The sequence below is a fragment of the Triturus cristatus genome, chromosome 3_2 (assembly GCF_964204655.1).
Source record: "Triturus cristatus chromosome 3_2, aTriCri1.1, whole genome shotgun sequence".
Lineage (NCBI taxonomy): Eukaryota > Metazoa > Chordata > Amphibia > Caudata > Salamandridae > Triturus > Triturus cristatus.
In genome coordinates, this window is record NC_140584.1 from 1,200,810,511 (window position 1) to 1,200,826,658 (window position 16,148).

Below are 16,148 nucleotides of genomic sequence, written 5' to 3' on the forward strand. Positions count from 1 at the left end.
CATCCCTAATTAATCCTAACACTATCTCTAATTCATATGCAAAAGATCTAGCAACATTGGAACCTCCTCATCAAAACAATCATAAATGCCTTGTATGTAAAACCTTGCAACCTCATCAGAGGGCCTATTAAGAGCACATCGCTCAAACGCCAACCTTAGAGGTAAAAATAATTCAAACTAAATAAGGCAATAATAACAAATTAAATAAAAAATAAAAATGAAAATACACAACCTATTGGAAGATTCCAAGTTAGGCAGATCTGTCAGAAAAGAATATATAAATATTACCTGAGATACACAGAGCTACAAAAGATAGATCTGCATCAGGCCTGTATTTTCAGAAATCAGCAGATATTTTGAAAATATATTCATCAGTTTAAAGACACTAATGTTAATGTGGTGAAAAATAAAACAAATACTTTTGAATGGGTTATGCACATCAAGTCATTGTTATAGTGAGACCCCAATAAACAAAGATTCTCCAAATCAGGAGTGAATAACAATCACCCCTCATGGAGACTGGCTAGAGAAGGAAAACAAAATAACAACCATCAAGACCAGCAGGCAAGCCTCGGCTCCAGTCCTAAATGGCATCCAACTGGACAACTGCATTGTACATCATCTTTGCAGATTGTTATAAAATAATTGAGTGATTCCGGAGTCATGGAGAGGATCAACATTGCATCCTATCTATAACAATGGTTCATAAACAAATACTGAAAGTCACAGGTTGTTAGACTTGTTAGATGTATGTAAAAAATGGGGTTACTGTTTGAGGAGAGTGTAACCCTATTTAGGCAAGAATTACAATCATTGCCAGGGTGAGGCACAAGCAAGCTCCAAGGAGAGGATGTGGTCTAACAGCTAGGGTGGTCGACTTTGAAGCTGGGGAAGCAGGCTCCAGTCTTGGCAGGGATGTTCAAAATCCTCTAATTTTGGGCAAATCACGTAATCTCCCGTGCTAAAATAAAAAATGAATGTGTCCGTCTGTAACATAACTGGTGCTCATGTAAAGCTCTCTGACACCTTCAGGTCTAGTTCGTGCTATATATAACTAGAATTTTTTTTTTTTACCTCTGCTCAACCCTCTTGTAGCTTGGCAAAGATCAGTCAAGATTAACTTAAATGCAATGTGTAAAGTAGCCACAAAGCGGCAACTGTGGATATCTGGTAGTGCTAGACAGGGAAAAAGTCACAAGTTCACACTGACTGCAATGGAGTGCAGGCTGGCTACAGGGACCCAGTTAGGCCTCCGTAAGCGCAGTGTCGGTTCGGAGGAGCTGCAAAGCTTTGATGCGAGGCTCAGCGTCGTCGTCAAGGAGTCAGTGGATGAGGAGGGCGTGTGATGCGAAGTCTGCATTTAGGATGTATCGCGCACCAACTGGTTTCCAATAAGCTATGTGGCTTGCTATGCAGAGTCCTGTGTCTTCGGCAAACTGCCATCAACTAGAGACTTGCGATGCGAGGGCTTTTGTTGGGGTTGCTCAGGGCAGCAGAGGAGATGTGTCAGTACTGCTGGGTTCATAGATGTGCTGGCAAAGCACCTTCAGGTCAACTTCTAAGGGTCCAGGTCTGGGGTGGCATGACTTGGCAAGGTAGGACTCACAGATGGCAGAGTCTAGGTGCTAGATACAAGGTTGTTGGAAGCCTAATATGTACCCGAGGCTTCTGAACAGGAGGCCCGCCAACTAACCCCTTGGAGTCACTCTAGGTCCTGGATTTAGACATACAGGTCCAGTCCTTCTCATCTATGCAAAAGGGAAGCAGGGCAGCACAGTAGGGCAACAGTCCTTCAGAGCACCAGTCCAGCAGATTGGCATGCCTTTCAACAGCACAGCAGTGTTTCTTCCTGCAAGAGTAAACAGTTCTAGAAGTGTACTGAAAAGTTAGTGTCTGAGGTCCAAAATGTATACCTGGTGCCCACTTTGAAGTAGAAGAAGCTTCCAGAGGATTCCACCCCACAGGGGAGCTTGGGATTTCCTGCCTCCCTGCCCTGGCCCCAGATTGTCTGGGGTCACAATAGATTAATGCCAAACTATTTGTTAGAGTGCCCAGGCAGTGTCTTTGCGATGTGCAAGTGTGGTAAGTGACAGCTGCTTCCCCTCATTAACTCAGAGCAGCCCATCCTGCCAACACTTAGCTTCCCTTTGTCCTATTGTCGAACTCATCACCACAACCATGAAGAAAACTCACTCAGGAGCCCCAAAGGACCCCTGCCCACCGCACATCGTCCACAGGGCCGCCGCTGCCATCACACCCGAACTTGGACAGAGGATCAACGCCTCCCTCAGAGCCAGAATCTGCCCAGATGACTGGAAACGGGGGGAGGTGAAACCCCTCCTCAAGAAACCAACGGCTGACCCAACTGACCTGAAAAACTACCGGACCATCTCTCTCCTCCCCTTCGCGGCCAAAGTCACCGAGAGACTTGTGAACGCCCAGCTGACTGCCTTCATCGAAGAGAACTCCATCCTAGAAGCCTCCCAGTCGGGATTCCGCAGCAACCACAGCACCGACACTGCCCTCCTCGCCGCCACTGACAACATCCGCATGCTACTAGACCAGGGACACACTGCGGCCCTCATCCTTCTAGACCTCTCTGCAGCCTTCGACACCGTCTCACATCGCACGCTCGCAGCAAGACTCCATGACGCGGGGATACAAGGAGCTGCCCTCGACTGGATCTAATCCTTCCTCTCCGGCAGAACCCAGAGAATCCGACTCCCTCCCTTCCTCTCCGAAGCCACGGAAATCAACTGAGTACCCCAGGGATTGTCACTCAGCCCTACGCTCTTCAACATCTACATGGCCCCTCTCGCCACCATCGTCAGACAGCATGGGCTCAGCATCGTATCCTACGCCGAGGACACCCAGCTCATCCTCTCGCTCACGAAGAATCCCGAAGACACCAGACTCTGCTTCCAGGAAGGAATGAAGAACGTGGCCGCCTGGATGAAAGACAGCTGCTTGAAGCTCAACTCAGAGAAGACCGAGGTCCTCCTCCTCGGACCCTGCACCTCCACCTGGGACAACACCTGGTGGCCCTCTGTCCTCGGGAACCCACCCACCCCTACAGACCACGCTTGGAATCTCGGCATCATCCTTGACTCCTCCCTCTCCATGAACCGCCAGATCAACGCCATCGCTTCCACAAGTTTCAACTGCCTTCGCATCCTCCGTAAGACCTTCAAATGGATCCCCCGACTGCAGAAGAACTGTCACTCAAGCACTCATAACCAGCAGACTGGACTACGGCAACGCCCTCTATGCAGGAATCAACAGGAATCTTCTACACAAACTCCAAACCATCCAGAACGCCGCAGCCAGACTCGTCCTCGGGACACCACGTCACAAGCACATGACCCAACACCTGCAAGGCCTCCACTGGCTCCCTGTCGAGAAGAGAATCACCTTCAAACTCCTCACCCATGCCTACAAATCCCTCAACAACATCGGACCCAAATACCTCAACGAGAGAGTATCCTTCCACGTACCCAAGAGGAACCTCTGCTCCGCCGACCTCGCCACACAAAGACCAACTGCCAGATCCATCTAGTCATATGACCCTAGACACAGACAGAAGACACCTACTGGTTGGGACATGAAGATGCTGTCTTTCTAAAAGTAGCATTTTTGAAATTGTGATTACAAATCTGACGTTACCATTAAAGAGGGCTTTTAATTACAATTTTTTAGACACCAAATTCGATTTGCCTACCTGCTCCCAATTAGACGTTACAGCTTACTTACTGTAATAATGTAACTCCAATGTTGTCCTACGGGAGAGGTAGGCCTTGCAGTAGTAAAAAACAAATGCAGGAGTTTTTCAATACCAGGAGCTATAAAACTGAAAAGTAAATGTCCCACTTTTTAAATACACTGCATCCTGCCCTCTGGGCTGTGTAGGGCCTACCTTAAGGGTGACCTATATTTATTGAAAAGGAATGGAGGTTTATCTTGTCAGGTCAAAATTAAGCCTGGACGTACAACTCAGTTCCGCTCGCAGAGTTTGCGTAATTAGGCAACTCTGCATTCTGCAGAGAACGGGTGTATGTCTTTACAACGCATTCCGTTGTAACGCATGCCTTTACCACGCATGCGTTACAACGCGAATGGCATCACCATGCATATCCTTTACCACGAAAATGCCTTTTACACGCATACTTTTACAACGATTTTCGTTGTTAAATTATGCATGTTAATGGCATTTTCATGTTAAAGGATATGACACTAAAAATGTACCCTTTAAATTTACCCCTGCGGGACACCAACCCCTCATTCCCCCTTACCTCTCCCCTCCTCGATCTTCCTTGGTGTCCTTCCGTTTCCTCTAATGACACAGATTTTCTCCACATCTCTTTCTTTAAATGACGGAAACAGGTGCGTTTTGTTTTATATTTTATTTTGGGGGGTGCCCCCCCCCAGCCCTCTTTTTTAATCCCTCGCTGTTTTTTTGGGGGGGACCCCCAATTCCCCCTTTTTTTCCTTATAACTTTAGCACACATGCCTTTACTATGAATTTCGTAGTAAAGGTATGCGTGGTAAAGGCTTTTAGTTGTAACCACGCATGTGTTGTAATGCATGCGTGGTTATGGTTATGCGTGGAAACAGCCGCGTTGTAGTGGCTGTTTCCCGCAGAGAACACAAAGTTGCTGCAAAACTCCGCACTCTGCAACGGAGTGGAGTTTTTTTTGCTATCGCACTCAAAATGTCCTTTCACGCGGTAGCGACTAGCCAGGAGCTCATGTTCGCCCACAAATGTTTCAGAGCCCTATGCGGTCGGCACTAAATTTGCTAGCCGTCTTTATGCTTCAGCGAGTTTTGACAGATGTTTTCTGCCGTACGCGATCCTGAATGCGCAGGATTTACCGTGGCTACAATCTGTGGAAGATTCTCTCCTCAAGAAGCATCCAAATCTTCCTGAAATGACAATTTGGAGTCAAAACCTCCCCGAATGAACATTTTGCACTTGTTTCTTTGTGCAAGGAGGTTTTTTTCCAACTGGGCTCCAGAGTCTCCAACTTCCTATTCCTATCAAGGAGGCTCCTCCCAGTGCTTTGGCCATCTTCTGGTCACTTTTCTTTTGGATTTGGAGCTGGAAGGATATCTCTTTGTGTGTGTTGCGTGCATATACCATTGGAGTTAAAGACTTTGTATTTGAGATTTCACCAGTTAAGTTAAAAAACTGGTGTTTTTGTTTGATTAGGGCCATGCACCTGGATTTATTTGTACTTTTAATCGCTTTTTCTAAATGTATTGTGGTGGGTGGAATGTAGTTTTAGTAGGGGCCTAGTTATTTCTTTGTGATTATTTTTTCTTCTTTCATAAAGGAAAAATGATGCACAGTTCACAACATTTTCTCCATGGTTATTTTTTGTAAATTTGCAATATTGACTTGAGTAGGCCCAATGCTAGTCATGGGTGCATGAAACAACTGTGGTGTCTGTTGAATTTGAAACATCATTTAGGCCATGGATGGATTTGGATGGAATACAAAATGAGTTTTTCTGTGGTATTTCATGTTTTTCTTTCTTCCTGTAAACAGTGTTTAGGTGGGGTAATGCCTTCAGGGCAAGTGTGTTGGATTTTCAGCGCTGTTGATTTTCGTTTTTGGTATAACAGAATTAATCAGTGCTGTGTTCTATCTGTCTAACTATGCCTCCTGTGTCTGTTTGCCAAAGTCCACCATTTGCCTTTGTTTCTCATTCTGTGGGGGCAGGGGCCATTTTGTATAGTCAGTGTCCTCAGGCCTGCATGTGTTCATTGTTACCCAGGCCTCCTGGTTGTTTTTGTGACCATGCGTCAGGCGGCCATTTTGTGTAGCCAGCCAGTGTGCTTTTGCCGAAGGCCTGCATGTCTTTGTTCTGGCACCGGCCATACCTCCTTCCTATTTAACCATGTGGTCTGTGGTCCTTTTGTGTAGGATAGGTACTAACAACTGGTATGCTTTGCCATAGGCCTGCATGTCTTCTTTTTGTTCTCAATGCCTTCTTGCTCAGTGTTGTTGTTGCTGACCATGTGGCAAAGGTAACAGCCATTTTGTGTATCCAGCCAGTGTGGCCCTCTGCTTTGCCATATGCTTGCATGGATGGTTGAGCAATTAAATAGCAGCTTAATACATTTTTGTTATATCTTTGAGGATAATTTGCTTCACTTATTTATAATTTTGTGAAAGTTTAATTTCTCAATTTAAGTTCTTTTCAATTAATAGTTAATTCGATTTTTTATTTCAATTTTTGTAAGTTTATTACCTTTTTAAATATATATATTTATTCATTTTTTAATATTTTTTTTTAAACCATTTTCACTACATCTGGCATCAGCTAATCAACCACATGTCTGTTATAGGTGCACAATTAGATTAATTAGAGTAACCAGTGACCTCATTAAAAGATAGTGTTTGTTTGTACTACTAATTGAACTGCAACAATACCACGTTCACTGATGTTCTTCTTGCTTCTTTTCTTTTAGGTACACAGGAGACAACATCACCCATAGTACTGCCAGACAGAAGCCTGTGTACTTGTGTGAAGCTAAGTGCCACTTCTCCAGCTTCAAGATGGCCCTAAAGAAAGGAGCAACCAAGAAAATGCCCAGCAAGAAGAAGAGAGAGCTTACCACCACTGGTATGTAGACTAAGATCTTTTTTGGGGGAAAACTGTGCCTTCTGCACCAGTCTCTGGGGAGCAAGCTGGGAACCCCCCCCCCCTTGCATCAGTGGACCCACCCCAATCTAGACCCAAGCCCATGTCTGTCACAGAGGCAGCCAGTTGGATCACTGCAACGCCGACAAGCAGTGATGCAGAAATGGGCTTTTACCTGTCCCAAAGTAATACCCAATTGTTGCAGAAAACTCATAGAAGTGGACAATAACAACAACAGCTGCAACCACCAATAGTAGTTCCTCCCGAAGTAGGAGCAGTTCAGTAGATTGAGCTTCATGCTGAGGAAGAAGAGCAAGCCGCTCTTTCAGAAGTCCACTGTCTTCCAGTGGTGCATCATCTTTTTCTTGAAGCCCCCCTCTGAAGATCTAGACACCACTTGGATCCCGCTGAGAGTCTGAGAGTGACACATGCCACGAGAAGAGGCTAGGAAAAAGGAAGGTTCCAGGAAGTCTTAGAGTTATGGAGGCAGATATAGAAGCGGAGGATGAGGATGAGCCAGCCGTCATAGATGTTAGCCCAGCCCCAGTGGAGACCGAGGTTACCCCATCCCTACTTGCTGGGAGGGAAGTGACACCACAGATACTAGCACCCCAGCTGCCATATTTGCAAAGTCCCGGCAGCGACCTTCATCCACAATTAGAGAGTCAAACGTCAAAATGCCCACCTACCTCCAGTTCATCCTCCATTGGCAGACGGACAAGCGTCAGAAAGTTGACCTCCCCAGTTTGGGACTTTACGGTTAGCAAGAAGGAGCTGAACATTTCCATATGCTCCATTTGCCAAGCAAGTGTTAGCCGGGGTAAGCTTGGTACAAACTATGGTACCGGGGGCCAAACAACCCATTTGCGAAAGCACCGTATGATCCAGTAGGAGGCGCACCTTGGCGGCCCAAAAACTACAAGTGTTGTTGGTGAAGGGGGTGAAAGGTTGAGCAGGGAATCCAATCTGATCACGGTGGAAGGTGACAAAGAGGAAGACATTTTTGTTACGCAGTGCAGCCTTCTCCCCAGCAGTGCAGTAGTATCGCCCACAACATCAACATCACAATGGCACAAAACTCCGGTCGAGACACAAATGCAATAGAGGACAGTGACTGCCCCGCTAAAACACACCTTGAGCCTACCACCGCCTGCTCTCAAAATGTCACCTGCATCAGTGGCACCAAGAAATAAAATAATCCAGGCTACTATTCCTGGCATGTTTAGGCCGGAAGAGCAGGTGTTGACACTGCTGAGATTTTTAATGCCGCTCGGAAGAATGCGACAGTAGCCATGTTTGCCATTGAGGAAGCCCATACTGCCACAAACATTTTGGAAGACTTTAACAACAAGGTCTTTGAATGTTTGTGACAAAGAGGGCTTGGCATTGGATTTGTTGCCACGGACAATGGCAGTAATACAGCTAAGGCCATGGCCGAAGGTAGCTATTTGAGGGTCCTGTGTTTGGCGCACTGCATCAACATCATTGTTCAGGACTTTCTTAAAATAGAAGACCGAGTAAAAAAATTACTGTTCACCTGCAGAAGAATCTGCACTCATTTCAGCCATTCATTTAAAGTCCAGAAACTGCTAGGGGTCATTCAGCCGGATAATAAAAGCCAGGTAAAGCACTCATACAGGAAGGTGCCAACAAATTGGAACTCTACTTATTACATACTTTTAAAAAATATTTATTTGTATTGAATACAAGACGACAGAGAAGAACAAGTTACTTACCTTCGGTAATGGTGTATCTGTAAGAGAAATAGGTTAGTTATAGATTCCCTACCTTTGAATCACCCCCAAGCGTCAGACTGGATCCGGAAATGTTTTCTTAGCAGTATCCCTGCATTTCGGTAGGTGGCATCGGTCGACTCGTCATTGGTGTCGTGTTCGCTGGATGACGTCCCGGTGCCTATTTAAACGCCACCCGTGCGGCTGACGTCCGTTCTGACACAACTTTCCACACCAGAAGTGCAGAGCCATGGAAGACACTGACCACTGGTGCGCTTAAACTAGGGCCCTGTAAGGGAGTCCCTATCCCTAGAAGTCCGTTCGCAGAGTGGGGAGGAGAGGTGGGGCGGTAAGGAATCTATAACTAACCCATGTCTCTTACAGATACATCGTTACAGAAGGTAAGTAACTTGTTCATCTGAAAGAAACAGTTATAGATTCCTTACCCTAAAATAGATACCCCAGCAATACTAACCCCAGAGGAGGGTCTACAAACTTGGAGACATATCAGCAACAACCGGCGATAATTATCGCTAAGCGCACATAGTGCTAGTATAATTATCGCCGGCTAGCGTGGATTTTTATCGCTGAAATAGCGTGCTATTAGCAATGCTTATCTCAAAAGCGATAAAAATCCTAGCTCTAACTGCCAAACGTGAGATTATCACTGGAAACCCAGCGATAAACCCACGAAGTTTGGCGATAGTTTGCTGATAGGGCCTCACATACTTAGCCTGATATCCACCTTCCATAGGATATCATGGCTAAGTCAGTTTCAAAGCAGGAGTAAGGAAAGTAGCGATAACAGAGGTTATCGCTACTTTTCTTGTCGCTATGCTGCTTTGCGTGAGGCTTGATAATAGGAGAAATGTCGGCTTAGCGACATTTCTCCCGTTATCCTGGGGAGGAACGCCCACTTTGCATCTCATTAGAGATTCAAAGATGGGCGTTAGGAATTCAGGCGCTAAGGCAAGGTTTCACGCGATAGCGTGACCTTGCTAATATAGCGATAAAATTATTGCCGCTTTTCGGCCAAAAATGGCCGCAAAAGCGGCGATAATTTTATATCGCCGCCTTGTAGATATGCCCCCAAGTTCACACCAGAAAGTCCTGGAGGACAGAACAGGTAAAATAGCTGTCCCTCCGGTCTTGGCTGTCCAGGCACTAATGTCTGGTGAATTTGTGATGCTCATGTGACTGCCTGACAGATGTCAAAGAGTGGAACTCCACGTGCAAGAGTAGTAGTGGCAGCCGTAGCTCTGGTGGAATGAGCTCAGAGCCTCTCTGTAGGTTCCTTTTTCGCCAAGGCGTAACAAACCTTAATACAAAGGACAACCCATCTAAAGATGGTATGCTTGTGAACAGCCGAACCTTTCTTGGCACCTACATAGCCAACGAAGAGTTGATCATCCACCTGAAAATCTTTTGTGGGGTCAAGGTAGAAGGACAGCGCACGTTTAGGGTCCAGACGGTGGAGCTTGTCCTCCTCCTGTGAAGGGTGTGGAGGTGGGAAAAAGGTGGGCAAAGTAACGGTTTGTCCAATGTGAAAAAGGGTAACCACTTTTGGAAGGGACGATGGTCTCGTCCTTAGCATCACTTTGTCCAGATACACATAGAAGAAAATGGGCTTAGAAGAAAGAGCTTGAAGCTCACTCACCCTGCTAGCAGAGGTGATGGCAACAAGGAAAGCTGTGTTCAGAGTAAGAAGCCTGAGAGGACAGTTGTGAAGAGGCTCAAAGGGAGCGCACATAAGATAAGTTAAGACAAGGCACACGAGGTGCGGGTCTGTCACAGGTATCAGTCTGTGACAAGTGTCGCATGGCTTTAAACCCCTCCGACGATGGGACATCCCTTGCGCACCAGGAGTCGAAAACTCAAAAAAGAAGTTGACAAAAGTCCAAAAAAGCGTAGTCAAAAAGTGACTAAAAGGGTAGCACTCTCCGGATCTGCGCTAGCCTGGCGCAAAAAAAGAAAGAACTGACTTCAGCGCGCAGGGGCGGCGTCTAAATAGGCACCGCAATGTCATCACGGTAAACACGACGCCAACGATGGCTGCGGAGGCGACCGACGACCCCTAATGACATGCAGGAGTACTGCTAAGAAAAAATTCTCCAGATCCAGTCTAACACCTGGGGGTAATTCTAAGGTAAGGAGTCTATAACTAACTGTCTCTTTCAGATGTGACAATCCAGTTAGCAGTGTCAGGCTATTATGAACATACGTAATAGAAGAGACTCTCTCATTTCCCACAAGTTGAGGGCCCAACAAGATCATAGATCTATGTCACTCCCTTCATTTGCGGCTACACTCCCACCCATGTCGATGACAGAAGATTACAGAAGGTCTCCTTATATATAAATATATTGATGGTCCTCTAGGGCCATTAGATTTGATATGATTAGAGTCACAGGCACCATTACCCACTCTCATAAAACTAAAGACAAATGTAAAACACCAATTTGATAAAGCTGCTATATTTTTTTCTTTTGAAGGATTTCCTAGTAAAGTGCTTAGATGGTTTGGGGCTTCAAGAATTAGGCCCATTTACTAACGAATGGTGCAGGCACCTACAATAATGACTGATATGATCAGACAACTAGAACTTTCTTTTAGCATCACTGGTCTGACCTTTTTCCATTGATATATATTTTTTTCATATGACATCAGTCCACTACAAACTGTCCAAAGTGATCGGACCTTTGTCTCACCCTCTGCGAGGTTTGGGAAGCCTATTGGATCTTGGGTCAAGGTATTTATATTTTATCCTAATAGCTGGTCATACAAGCTGTCAACAGGGATTGCCATTTGTCAAACAAGAATCCTTGCGTTGCTATGTGCATGCTAGTTTTGTTATCACCTCAGGCTAATTTAACCTTTAACTCCCTCAGCTATAACCTACATCCTTTTGAGGAAGTAGACAGTGGGAAAAGCAATGTACGGCAGTTCAGTCAGTGAAAGCATGAAGGACTGGGATATAGCTTTGGCACATTTGTCACAGACTATCCCATCCACAGACCTTAATCAAATTACATACCCATACAGCATTGCATTGTTCTTCTAGTAATTTTAATCTTCACCTTTGGCTTTGATGTGCACCATTTAAGCTTTACATTCCCTCATCCACACTTTCACCATAGAAAACTAGTCATCATTCATTATCCAATCAATCCATCCATCCAAACATAGCTCCGAACAAACCTTTCATCAACATCCATTTACCCAGCCATGCATCCTTGCTTTCACCCATTCCATTCACCCATCCTGCTTTGCCTTAATCCACCCAAGCATTCCTTATTATTTTCAACCATCCTTCACCCAGCCATGTAGATTGATTCATATCATCATCACCCACCTAGCATCATTCCTTTCACACACGTATCCTTTCACTAATATGTTACATACATCATGTCACCCATCCTTTCTCTTTCTCTTTCCATTCTGTTTTGTATTTCCCATCAACACGTCATTCTAAAAGTTCATTTATGAACTTTTGTCTGTGTGCTGAGTCACAGGTAGAAAAGGGCATACATAACTACACAACTCCAACTGTTATCTGCTAAAGCAGGGTGTTGTTCATGAGTCAGTCAACGCCCTTGCAGTAAATTACTATTTGTCAATTAGTAAGCAATGTAACTTACCGTTGTCCGCCCTTGCTGCCACTGGTTCTACCCCCTCACTGACCGCTGGCACCACCGTCCCTGGCATTGGTGGTCTGTCTGGCTAGAAAAAACATTACACATCTATAATTTGAGATGTCAGATACGCCTTCCCTGTTTTCTTTTAAGCAAAATATATAAAAGAAAAAACAAAACATCAGTACAGTTTGGTTATAGTTTTTTAATCTTCTACCATCATGCAAAACATCACGTTGCTCATTTTGTTGATTGGCAATCATTAAAAAGCCAGGTAGTCAAGCCAAACAAAATCTTTTTGCAATTATGGAGGGGCAGAGGCAGAGCTATAATGAATCTGAGTTATTGAAGCGCAATTTATTTATTTATTTGAAAAGTTTTATATAGCGCTGGCTAGACCTGAAGGTATCAGAGCGCTTTACATGAGCAATAAAGTGGTTCAATGATTGGTCAATAAAGGACATATGGTCTTAGTTGGCAAAGGCAATGGGGCCACCCTCCTCATCATACTTCCAAGGTCCAGCCATGCTGCACGGTCATTACATGCTGGTATACTATTACCAAGGCAATAATACATGCACAACACAGGGGGGTCCACGATGACCATGGCCACTCTCTCCTTTTACAGTACTGTTTGAATATGAGCATGAAAAAGAAAGCCTTCTCAACAAACATGCATAGAATACCTTCACTGCATTCACAGTGGAGTCCCTGACCTAAAATGGGTTCTTTGAGTCATACTGTACCACCAGTCTATAAGGGGAAAGGGAAAGCCTCCTGACAAAGTGGAAGAAAAAGGAAGCTACAGAATAGTACAGATAGTTTTGAAGGCAAGTAATACAACTTGAAATATAGAGAAAGTAAAGGAAGTAATAAATAGGATCTTGTAGGGATACGAAGGATTTAGGAAGCATAGTGGAGTTGAAAAAAAAATAGATGAGTGGCAGTTGAAAGGAAACAAATGTATTCTAAATGTGGAGCTGTAAAAGTAGGATCAAGGTAGGCAAACAAATAAGGGGGAGTTACTGAGCCCAGCAGAGCCATCACCAGCTGACTCACTCGCCTGTACCGAGATGGTGGTACTTGTGGCCACATCCCTCGTGCCCCTGATGTAACAAATAAACAAAATTACATTAAAAAATGTTAGTGGTACTGTTAATCTCCCCAAAAACTATTTAACTGGGAGAGGCAAACGCAGTAACATATGATTTAACATTTATAAATCAGATCTCCTCTCCTATTGCTATCGTGCACCTATTCCTTAATTTTCGAACCCGACCCTGTTCCAAATTTCCTAAACTACATTGGAACTATTAGTAAATTGCAACAATTGATCTTTGCTTCTCATCTCATTCTGAATCTCCTACTCTCAACCTTTGACAGGTCAACTCAGTCTGCATTTTCAATGCAATCATGGTGATGCATGCATAGTTATTAGTTACTTAATACTTTCTACACATCATTAGGAAATCAGTGTCACTTGGGGTTGGGAGTTGGGACTGTATGAGCTACAAACAATAAAGGCACAGAGAAGTGAAAGAAGAATGCATTAGCTCACTGTCTAATACACCACTATCTCAGTAACAGGACAGAGGAGTTTCTGCGTGACTTCCTAAATGAACAGTCCAAGTGAGCACCAACAACACAAGTAGGATTAGATAGCACCGCCAAGCACCTGTCTACTCCAGGATGATCATATAATATTTGTAACATAAACTTAACTGACCTCAGTGTGAGAAGTATGCTTGCTAATTGGGAAGAAAATATTTGCATTATATTACTCACCAAGCCCTGCAACCTCCACGCCTAGCAGGTCCTGGTACTGGTCCAAGATGTCAGCCCACCGTGCCCCAGCTGCTGTTGGGTGCACTTGATGCCCAAACATAGGCGAACCTCCCGGCGTACACTCTACCAGCATTGCTTCCGCTCCCAGAGGGCGTAGCCACTACCAGGCCTGACGCCTGCTGCCTGTGTGGAGGGGAGGTGGCGCTGCACATTAAAAACAAGTGCTGCCACCTCCACCTCGATGAATAGTGCATGGGCTGCACCCCTTGTCTGTGCAGCCTACCTCAAGATAGGCAGCTGCTGCTGGTGGTTGGGGGGGCCTGGACATTCACTCCCCTGCTCTGCCATGGTGTTGGATGGGGACCGAAAAAGAGAAGAATGTAGAATAATGAAAAACATTCAAGCAAAAAACACAAAAAAACCAAAAACTTAAAATACAAAAACACAGAGCAACGAATATTATAAAAAATAAGGGGGAGAAAGGTTTTAGATGGGTAGGATTAACATTTGGAGGAGATCAAAAAATAGGCACAGTACCATAAACAATCCAAGATGGCCATGCCCATGCGAACACATACAAATAAAAATAAACTTAAAATAGAAAAACACAAGAACACACAGCAAGGATATAATAAAAAATGAGGGGTAGTTTGTTTTAGATTAGCAGGATTAAAGATTTTTAGGAGGAGAAAAAATAGAAGGTCATGCCCATGTGAACCCCATGGTGCCGTTCGCATGCGAGATTGCACGTCATGTTACGTTTAATTGAAAACGTTAAACGAACGGGCGCAACAAGCAACTCCGCCCGCTTGCAGAACTCTGCATAGCTGGCTGAGATTTTTAGACACTGCGTGGAGTTCTGCCTAGATCCACCCAGCCTTATTCGAAATGGCAGGTTATAACTGCACATACAGGCTGCAATTGCAGACCTGGGACATGCTTAGGAAAGCTACTTAAGTTTGTGGCACAATCCGTGCTGCAGGCTCATTAGTAGCATTTGATTTCCTGGCGCCCTGGGTACATATGTTACCACTCTATGAGGGATTTATAAGTACATTAAATATGCCAATTGGGTATAAGCCAATTCTACCATGTTTTATGGGGCAAGCACAATAATTTTAGCATTGATTAACACTGGTAAAGAGTCCTAAGGCCAGCAAAAACGAGATCAGCAAAAATTGGCGGGGATAGGTGGGGGGTTGGGTGAACACAAAGAGTGTGGAGGAAGGCCACCCTAAGTCTGACATCCCTAACATGTGTCCCCCCTAGCTGAATGTGGGGAGAACTACCTAACCTTCTGGTAGTTCTAATCACTAAGGCAAAAAACTTGCAGAAAGTGTGCTTTGAAAAAGGTGTCTTCACAATTCGAGGGTGGTACAGTGTGAACCCTCTTTCTTTCATTTCCCAGCAAAAGGGCATGACACCCCAGATACGGTGCAAGTGGACTCGTGTTTTGAGGCAAATGAGGACAAAAAAAAATGTTTTAATGTTCTATGGTTTGATGATGTTGATAACGATTAATGATGCTGTGTATATGTAAAAGATTGAAATTCTTGTATTGTAAATTGAATCATGCTGTTTTGTGCAGAGTTTATAATTTGTGTGCTTAAATTGGCAGTTACACGCCTGTTTTCATTCCAGGTTCTGAGCAGAAGACAGAATAACTGAAGTCCACCTGGGTGACCTAGTCCCTCGCAGCTGTTTCGAATGTTCCGGTTTTTGTTACGCTTGAGGTCTTCAGTTTGAAGACAGTTGGGTCGCCTCAAGTTTCATGGTTTAACATTGCAAGTTGAGACTGTTAGCCGCCGCTGGCAAAGAAAGAGGACTGGAAATGGCATTGGTCCAGTATTATGGGAAGAGTCATAATGTGATTGGTGCACTGTTAATGACGTCATATGTGATATTGGGAAATGTAGTTTTCAATTTAATTAGCTACTGTGAATGTTTGTTAATAAACAGAGAAGAAAGAATAAAGCATAATCCTCACCTCAGAGTCCTTAATAGAATTGAATTTTTTTTAATGTCAGACTTCCTTCTCGCATGGCTGAGAAACAAAGTTTGAAGTTGCAGAAAATATGCTCTCATTTTAGCTTCTGAAGCACCTTATATCACCTCTATGGGAAAATCATGAGAAAGCTGTTTTCTGTCAAACATGATTTATGAAATCCAGGCAGAAGGCTTTTTCAAAGGGTAAAGTCACCCTAGAACACACCACAATTTTTAAAATTAGTATGGTAACATCTACAAATGATTTATATTGCAACTAAAATATATTATTACCCTTTATACATTCCCCTTTTTGTGACCTTCAAAAACTGCTATTCGCTACAATGCATTTCAATGGGCACCACACC

General features: G+C 44.3%; 1 long non-coding RNA gene across 1 annotated transcript; it reads left to right on the forward strand.

The window, feature by feature from the left end:
• Positions 1-6,476: 6,476 nt before the first annotated feature.
• LOC146859444 (uncharacterized) lies at positions 6,477-15,785 on the forward strand. The gene is made up of 2 exons (XR_014980115.1): positions 6,477-6,626; positions 15,436-15,785. It is a non-coding gene; the product is annotated as an uncharacterized LOC146859444 (long non-coding RNA).
• The last annotated feature ends 363 nt before the right edge of the window (positions 15,786-16,148 follow it).